Source organism: Leptonychotes weddellii, unplaced genomic scaffold, assembly GCF_054177405.1.
Source record: "Leptonychotes weddellii isolate Sample4059 unplaced genomic scaffold, ASM5417740v2 HiC_scaffold_5948, whole genome shotgun sequence".
Classification (NCBI taxonomy): Eukaryota; Metazoa; Chordata; class Mammalia; order Carnivora; family Phocidae; genus Leptonychotes; species Leptonychotes weddellii.
The window spans coordinates 1-9775 of NW_028027869.1; the positions used below are offsets into that span (position 1 = coordinate 1).

The 9775-nt window shown below is 36.2% G+C and overlaps 1 non-coding gene across 1 annotated transcript; it reads right to left on the reverse strand.

Moving 5' to 3' along the window:
- Window positions 1-2037: 2037 nt before the first annotated feature.
- On the reverse strand, window positions 2038-2141 carry LOC115943412 (U6 spliceosomal RNA). Its single transcript, XR_004077995.1, has one exon. It is a non-coding gene; the product is annotated as a U6 spliceosomal RNA (small nuclear RNA).
- Between the last annotated feature and the right edge of the window lie 7634 nt (window positions 2142-9775).

Genomic DNA, 9775 nt, shown 5'->3' on the forward strand with positions numbered 1-9775 from the left:
CTTTCTCCGCATCCCCGCCAACATCTGTCGTTTCCTGACTTGTTAATTTTAGCCATTCTGACTGGTGTGAGGTGGTATCTCATTGAGGTTTTGATTTGGATTTCCCTCATGCCGAGTGATGTTGAGCACTTTTTCATGTGTCTGTTGGCCATTTGGATGTCTTCTTTGGAAAAATGTCTGTTCATGTCTTCTGCCCATTTCTTGATTGGATCATTTGTTCTTTGGGTGTTGAGCTTAAGAAGTCTTTATAGATTTTGGATACTAGCCCTTTATCTGATATTTCATTTGCAAATATCTTCTCCCATTCTGTCGGTTGTCTTATGACCTCACTGATATGAGGAATTCTTAATCTCAGGAAACAAACTGAGTGTTGCTGGAGTGGTGGGGGGTGGGAGGGATGGGGTGGCTGGGTGATAGACACTGGGGAGGATATGTGCTATGGTGAGCGCTGGGAATTGTGCAAGACTGTTGAATCACATACCTGTACCTCTGAAACAAATAATACAATACATGTTAAAAGAAAAAAAAGAAGAAGAAGAAGATGATAGCAGGAGGGAAAGAATGAAGTGGGGAAATCAGAGGGGAAGACGAACCATGAGAGATGATGGACTCTGAAAAACAAACTGAGGGTTCTAGAGGGCAAGGGGGTGGGAGGATGGGTTAGCCTGGTGATGGGTATTAAAGAGGGCACGTTCTGCATGGAGCACTGGGTGTTATACACAAGCAATGAATCATGGAACACTACATCAAAAACTAATGATGTAATGTATGGTGATTAACACAACAATAAAAAATTTTTAAAAAAAGAATAACCCTGAAATACGTCCTATTATGATATGGCTCAAAATGCCAATAGGTCCTGGTAGATGATATAAATTGAAGAACGCTAAAGTTTCCTGATGATTTGGAGAGGAATCTTGTCTTTGGCTATTGTGTCTTTCTCCTTAATCACATTCATTTATAAGTGTACAACTTTTTTAAATTTTTCTTATCAGGAAAGTTGATGAACTATCTCTTCAGCTATCCCTGTTGAAGAGTGATTAAAAAGATTCCTGAACATTGACTACCACTTTACTTTGACTTTTTCTTAAAATATTAAACGGACAAATGGAATTCCTATACTCATTTTTAGTATGCAATTATATGACAATATGTTTATGTGATGCTTTGTAAAAAGCATCTAAATACAAAATAACAAGAGAAGAATTTTCCAAGATAAAAGATTAAAATTAACAATATCAACACTTTGGAGAATCATTAAAATTAAGGAGTATGATTTTAAATAAATGTTATCAAATTCTGCCTCCTTTCTAAGTCAATTTCTAACTTTGAAAATATAACTCCGAGTAGTTCTATTAAAATGGATCTAAAAAATAGACTTTTTAAGGCCATTCAAATATCTTTTAAAAAAAAACTTCAGTTGTTTAGAAATATTTTAGTCTATACAATTGTAATTTACCACATTTACAAGTTTTTATTCTTTGATGATATCTGCATTTCCTCACTTTTACATTTATCCTCGAAAATTGTTTTAAACATGTGAAAGGTAAATTCAAAGTCAGGTGACTATTTCCATTTGATTAAGAAAGACGTGATCTCTGGGGTGCCTGGGTGGCTCAGTCAGTTAAGCATCTGACTTTTGATTTCGGCTCAGGTCATGATCTCAGGGTTGTGAGACAGAAATCATGCGTTGGGCTCTGCACTGAGCGTGAAGCCTGCTAGGGATTCTCTCTCTCCCTCTGCCCCCATCCCTGTCTGTGCTCTTCAAGAAAGAAAAGAAAGGAAAAGGAAAAGAAAAAGAAAAAAAGAAAAGAAACCCTTTTCTATATATCCACATGCGTGTAATATGCACATTATAGATTATAGATCTATATGTAACATGCATATGGACTGAATTGTCAAAAATATTACATAATTTTTGGTTCTTAAGCAATGAGGAACTCTTAAATAGTCTCACAATATTTCCAGCATTATTTAAAAGTTAAGGCAAATTCTCAAAAGCTGAAATTTGTTCAAATATTTTTGCAAGGAAAAGTTGAAACTAAACAAGAATGTACTTTTATTCATGTCATCCTTGTGAAGGGGCCATGCTAATCTTTTCTGTATCATTCCAATTTTAATATGTGTGCTGAAGTGAGCATGGATATAATTTTATAAAATGAGAAGTATTTTTTTTACCCCATACTGCTACTGTTAACATTTTTAAATGTTCAAGTGACCATGCAAAAAAGATGCATAAATCCCAATAGTACAATTGTGCAACATAGAAACACCTGTGTAACCCACACTCTCCTGATGACATAGAACATTTCCATCTCCTTAAAACATTCTCTTAAGTCTCTCTCTCATCAATCTTAACTTCACAGAGGCAATCATTTTTTTTAACCTTGCATTGGTTTTGGTCTAGAACTTCCTAAAAATGAAATTATGCAAGATGTATTATGTTATTTTGGTTCTTTTGCTCAGCATTATGTCTGTGAGACTCATTCATGTTGTTGTGGGTACCAATAGCTCATTCATTTATACTGCTGAGTAGTACTCCACTTTGTACAACTAAACCAAAATGGGATTATTCATTCTCCTGTTGATAATGAGTTGCTTCCAGTTCAGGGCTGTAATGAATGAAGCTGCTACAATCATTCTTAACAAGTCTTTCTTACATAGAAATTTTTATTTCTTCTGGGTAACTTTTAATTTTAAGCACAAAAACTTTTTCCAAAGCAGTTTTAACATTTAATATCCCTACCAGCAATGTAGGAGAGTTTAGTGGTTCCAATCTTCACCAGTATTTGGGGTTGATGGTATTTTTTATTTTGGCCATGCTAGTGGGTGTATAGTATTATCTCAATGTGCTTGTAAATGCTTTTCTCTGAAGGCTAAAAATTTTAAGCACTCTTTACTGTGTTCACTAACCATTCATATATGTACCTTTGTAAAATGCTCATTGAAATACTTTGGAAATTTTTGTCTTTTTCTTATTAAGTATGAAATTCTTTATGTAATAATGATTTGAGTGTTTTATCAGACATGTTTTACAAATATTTTCATCTTGTTGGTGGCATGCTTACTCATTTAGTCTTTTGATGATATATCAATTTTTAAGGTATTTTCTGTATCTTATCAAAGAAATATTGACCTACTATTGTCTTAGTCAGTTCAGGTTGCTCTAACAAAAACCAGAGACTGGGTGGCTTATAAACAACAGAACTTTATTTCTCCCAGTTCTAGAGGTTGGGAAGTACAAGATCAAGGTGCTGGAAATTCAGTGTCTGGTGAGTGTAGGCTTCCTTTTCACTGGCAGCTGTGCCTTGGCTATGTTCTCACACAACAGAAGGGGAGAATTTTGGTCTCTTCAGCCCCTTAGAAGGCCACTAATCCTGTTCATGATGGCTCCACCTTCACAGCCTAATCATCTCCCAAAGGCCCCACCTCCTAAAACCATCACATTGGGGGTTAGATTTTAATATGTGAATTTTGGGAGGACACAAACATACCATCCACCACAAACACCAATCTGGAAAATAACAACCTACATTTTCTTCTAGTAGTGTTTTATTTTTACGTCTGTGATCCACTGTGAATTAATTTTTGTTTACAGCTTGAAGTAGAGTGGAGATGCATTTTTTTCCATGTGAACATCCAATTGTTCCAGTACCATTCGTAAATAAGACTTCACATTCCCTCTTTTAACTGCCTCGGTGTCTTGAAAAAATCAAGTTACTCTGTAAATATGTGTCTATTTCTGGACTATATTCTGTTCTCTTTGTCTATACTTATGCCAATGTTTCACCATCCTGATCACTGTATTTTTATAGAAAGTCTACAGTCAAGTAGAACTGTTCTCCTTCAAGATTATTTTAACTACTCCAGATTCTTTCCTTTTTCATATAAATTTCAAAATAAGCTTGTCAATTCCTCGGACATAAAACCCTCCTGAGATGAAAATTAAGATTTAAATCCATAGATTAATTCAGGGAGAATTGACACTTAACAATATTGAGTCTTCCAATCCACAAACATGGTATTTCTCTCCATTTATTTAGGTCTGCTTTAATTTCTCTCAGTACTGCCTTATAGTTTTCTGTGCAGAGGTTCTGCCTGTATTTTATTAAATTTACTTCTAAATGTTTTATTTTTTGATAATATTATAAATGGAATTTTCAATTTTCACTATTTCAAGTATTTATAAATAAAATGAATTTGTACAGACTTGGATACTGAGACCCTCCTCATCTCACTTATTGGTTCAAGTCACTTTCTTTGAAATTCTTCCTTGTGGTTACCTATGTACATGTTCATGTCACCCATGAATAAAGACCACTTTATTTTTTCCTTTGCAAAATATGCCTTTTAATTCTCTTGCAAAATTACACTGGCTAGTATCTCTAGTGAAATAGTGAACAGAGGTAGGACAAAAGATATTACTGCTGTGTTCCCCATCTTAGGGAGAAAGCACTTTCACCTTTAAGTACGATGTTAGCTATAGGGTTGAACAGTTGTGTTGTTGTTGTTGTTGTTGTTTGGAGACAGTTTTATCAAATACTCCTACAGATAATTCTTTATTGGGATGGGGGTGGGGGTGTCCTGTGCCTTGGAGGATGTTTAGTAGCATTCCTGGCTTCTACTAACTAGACAGTAGTAACACCCTTCTCCTCATTGTCACAACCCAAAAATGCCTCCAAACACTGGCCCCCGGGTCAAAACTGCCCTCATCTGAGAACCACTGAGTTAAACTGAGGCAGTAGGTGAGACACCAGAGAATGTAGTTAACTTCATCAGAAGGATCTTTAGTTAGCTCACTAGGGGAGGCTTGTGTTTTCTGACTTGCAGGCTGAGTTGCTTGAGACCACTATCTACTTACACCCATCAGCCCATTAAGAAGATCCGACCCATTATTCTAGGTGGTACACTTATACAAAACCCCAACACTGAGCTTCAGGTCCCCCAAGATATGCTAGTATATCCTTGGGGAGGAAGTATTCTCAGGCCTCCAGGCTTTCCAGGTCCCTCAGAGATGACAAAGAATGAAAGCAGCCTTATCTGCCTCTCCATTGTCTGTTTTTCCTGAAGAGTCAGAGCCAAGGCCTAGAGGGATTTTCTCACCTTCAATGAAGGTGATCATTTTTTTATTATTATTATGTTATGCTAATCACCATACATTACAACATTAGTGTTTGATGTAGTGTTCCATGATTCATTGTTTGCATATAACACCCAGTGCTCCATGCAGAACGTGTCCTCTTTAATAGCCATCACCAGGCTAACCCATCCCCCCACACCCCTCCCCTCTAAAACCCTCAGTTTGTTTTTCAGAGTCCATAGTCTCTCATGGTTCATCTCCCCCTCTGATTTCCCCCCCTTCATTCTTCCCCTCCTGCTATCTTCTTTTTTTGTAACATATAATGCATTATTTGTTTCAGAGGTACAGTTCTGCGATTCAACAGTCTTACACAATTCACAGCAGGTGATCATTTTTTAAAATGACTCAGTTCATTTGCTTTTTAAAGAACCATATTCTCTCTCTCTCATTCTCTCTCTCCCCTCCCTTCCTCCTTTTCTAGTAAGTGCCATCAATGCTTTTCAAATGTAACAAACTATAACAAACTATATGAACTGCACAATGATCAGTTTCCCAATCTGACACATGCTACTGGGAAGGGCTGAGAGTCTATATACTGAATGAACTTTGTAAATTAAAAAATATACACTTTTCTGTTCTTTAAATTTTTTTGGTATTAATAAAATGCCAAGTAATTAAAAAGTGAATTTTCTCATCAAGTATTGTTATAATCCACAGGTACTAAAGATAAAATTAACAACTTACATGAGGTTCGCCAAGTTCTGTGCATGAGAACAGGTTGAGAACATGGAGCCTCAACAAAAGCAGAAATATAAAGTAATGAAAGCTATAAGCATGGAGAAATAGAAATCTTTAATTCACTGGGAATCGAACTGGTGAATATAGATGGGGGCAGGTACTATGAAACTTTAAATGCCTTAAAAGAAAAATAAACAGTTAGATGGAAACTAACATGTCTAAAAGTGTAGCACAGGGTCCAAATATGTTAGAAATCTGAACACTGTTTCAAGTGCATTACCAAGATGATGTTTTTAACTACCCAGTCTTCTGAAAAAAAAATATTTTTCAGGAGATTGTAACTCCAATTGTGTAATAAAAACAAGGTTCCAATTACTGAAATATACCTTATAAGAAAATTGCTGCTATCATTCTATAACCAAAGTCAGTAGGTTCACTTTCACACAAGTGGTCAAAGCAGGTTTAATTATAAGAGAATTTCTATGCCAAACCACTTATGCAGGAAATGCAATAATAAGATTTTATTGTGGAAATTTTAACACAATCTAACTTCAATGCATGCCTAATTTGGCATATCCAGAGAAGACACATCTTCAAGATGTTCCAAGTGTGAAGCCCACTAAATTGCAAATGGCTCATTTTTATGGATGTGATGATTAACAAACTGCCAAGGCATTCAGCTATAAAGTAAGGTTTTCAGCCAGTTCAAATGTATATTCAAAATAATATACTCCTGGAGTATCAAGCTCTTTTTGTACCTGAATTCCAGATAATCCCCCTATTGTAAAAACTATGAATTCTTTATTTGGTCATGGTTTATATGTCATTGGACAATCCTTTGTTATCTTTCTTCAACAAACATCTACCAGTAAAATACAAGTAAATTATAGGCAAAATCTCAATGAAGTGATTAAGTACCAGAAATTGATTTGCATCAAATGTGTTATTTTTCCTTAATGTCTCCTGTTTATTACTAACTGCCTACCATTCAACTAACATGAATGTATTTATCTAGAAGGTCAGAGAACTTAATCACCTTCATAGCCATTTAGAAGAAAAAAAAATCTTTCTACTTGTTCCAAAATGACATATAAATACATTCCTAAAGCAATTTCTAACAAATGTATTCCTCTCAAATTTGATTTTGAAAAAAAATAAATAAGCAACTGAAAATTACACACAGAGAATACTTAAAATAAATCATAACTATAGAACAATTACTGTATCTAGATATATAATTAGGTGACTATTTCAAAAACGCACAAAATTGCACACTCTAACAGATACTCAATAACCTCCACCATTTTCCCTCCCACTCCAACCCCTCAACTTCTTCCTGTGTTTTTCATGTCAATTTTAGCTCACATATCATCTTTTTCCTCTATTAAGAACAACTTGTTGAATGGTTTCATCTCTTTAATACATGCAATTCAATTACATTTTCTTGTTAATGTATCTAACAGTGAGGATGATTTGTACAAATTGACCCTTTCATTTTCTACCTGTGTGACCTCTGCAGTCAATGGCATAAAGGAAATTCTTGTTCTCTAATTGTGTCATCTATCACAATAAGAAAAATATACTGCATAGATGGAAGACATTTGGAGTATATTACAGTGGATTCAAAAACAATGCAATTCTGTTATATTTATCTGGGATTTAGGATGACATGTAACATTTCTCCTTGGAGTACCAAAGAATCAGACCATGGGAGTTGAAAGAAGCTTGAACTGCAACTGAGGGGAAGTATATTAAATAAAGACTGCCAGGAAATGGTAATTAAAATGGAAATAACGTCTACTAAATCATAGACTGAAGTTTTCACCACCATTATGGGAGAAAAGGATCTGGAACAAGGAAAATCCACTCAACCTGTGTTTCCTCATGGCATCACTCAAAACTGAATAGAAAAAAATATTTTTAAGCATTTCAAGGGGAAGAGAATACTGTTCCAAAAATTCAAAGCAAACCTCTGAAAAATCTTTAACTACAGAAACCAAAAGAAAATTTCAGAAAACAATTTGGCATCCTTATTTTGGATAAAGGGACATGGCCTGTATGAAAGAAACAGGATGAAATGAAGAGAATTCCAGGCAAGATAAAAAGGCAATAGTGTGAAATAGGAAGAAGAAAGCATATGGTAAAAAAAAAAAAAAAAAAATCATAAGCTAAAAACAGAGTATAAGAATTGATACCGAAGGTGGTAAATTTAATCATTATTTAACTGTTCTAGACGATCTCAGAGGGAGAAAGAAAACGGAAACCATAGTAGAAAAGAAGTGGAAAAATAGAGACTAGGGAGTTAACCAACATTAATCAGTGTTTCTAGAAGACAGCCCAGAGAAAGAGAAACCACCATGAAAAATACAGTCTTAGAAAACCTTTTGAATCTCAGAAAGAGCAGTTACATGGCTTCAGGAAAAATATAAATGAGTAAAGACCTACACTATAACATAGCTGACATTTTTAAACTAGTAAATATAGGGGGAAAATTCTGCAAGATGCTAGGCGAGATTAAATATGCCTACAAAAAAGAATCAAATACACTAGTTCAGGTGACATTGTCAACATGGCTGAATAAGAGTTTTCTATAGTCTTCCCCCAAAGGAACACGAATTCTGATAATCACCCAGGAATGAAAGAACTTTTGTGAAAGTCTAAGAGTCCAGTGGAGAAGTTCGAGCACACAGTTGGAGCAAAAAAATTAGAGATTGGATGCACTGAAGGGGTAAGAGGAACTGTTTCACTTTCCCCACATCACAACTCCCCCCAGAGCTCCCTGAGCATGGCCCCAGGTCATGAGAGACTTTCTCAGCCCATGATCTTTCCCATAGAGCAATGTGACAGCATATAAGTAAGCACTTGCTTTGCCCAGCTGTGCAGGATGCTGTCAAAGTGACCCACTTCTTTCTAACCCCATCCAGAATACTGAGATGTAAGCTCCACCACAGGGGGTCAGTAGTGGCTGGCAGGCCAGAGTGACAAGTGAGAGCTCAGATCAAAATGTATCAAAGGTCCTAAAACCACTTTACAGACTCCATCAGGAAACCCATCCATGAGCAGCTGGGGATGCCTCACCCATGAAGCCTCCAACTAAACCCAGTGCTCCTCAAACCTAACCCACATATACTCCCATCCCATGGCCAGCTCCCTACGTGTGCTCCCAAGAGGGAGGGTGCTGAGGAGGAGGCTTTGCAGCCAGCCAGCAAGCACAGCAGAAAGGTGACCTGATTCTACAGGATGAGGAGACAATTACCAAAGCAATTCTAAGAAGAACAGACATGAAGGCATCACACCTCCTGATTTCAAACTATATTACAAAGCTATCCTAATCAAAACAGTATGGTACTGACATTAATTAAAAAAAAAAAAAAACCAGACACAAAACCAATGGAATAGAATCAAAAACCCAGAAACAAACCCATGCATATGTGGTCAACTAACATTTGGCAAAAGAGCCAAGAATATTCAATGAGAAAGATAAGTCAATAAATGATGCTGGGAAAACTTTATATTCACACGCAAAAGGATGAAACTAGACTTATATCTTACCCCATACACAAAAATCAACTCAGAATACATTAAAGACTTAAATGTAAGACCTGAAACTTTGAAACTCCTAAAAGAAACAGGAAAAATTCTCCTTGACGTTGCTCTTGGCAAGGATTATTTTAGCTATGACAGCAAAAGCATGAGTAAAAAAAGAAAAAATCAATAAGTCGGGCCTACAACAAACTAAAAAGCTTCTGCACAGAAAAAAAAAACAAAAAAACCCGGGGTGCCTGGGTGGCTCAGTCGTTAAGCATCTGCCTTCGGCTCAGGTCATGATCCCAGGGTCCTGGCCCACGTCAGGCTCCCTGCTCCACGGGAATCCTGCTTATCCCTCTCCCACTCCCCCTGCTTGTGTTCCCTCTCTCACTGTGTCTCTCTCTGTCAAATAAATAAATAAAAACTTTT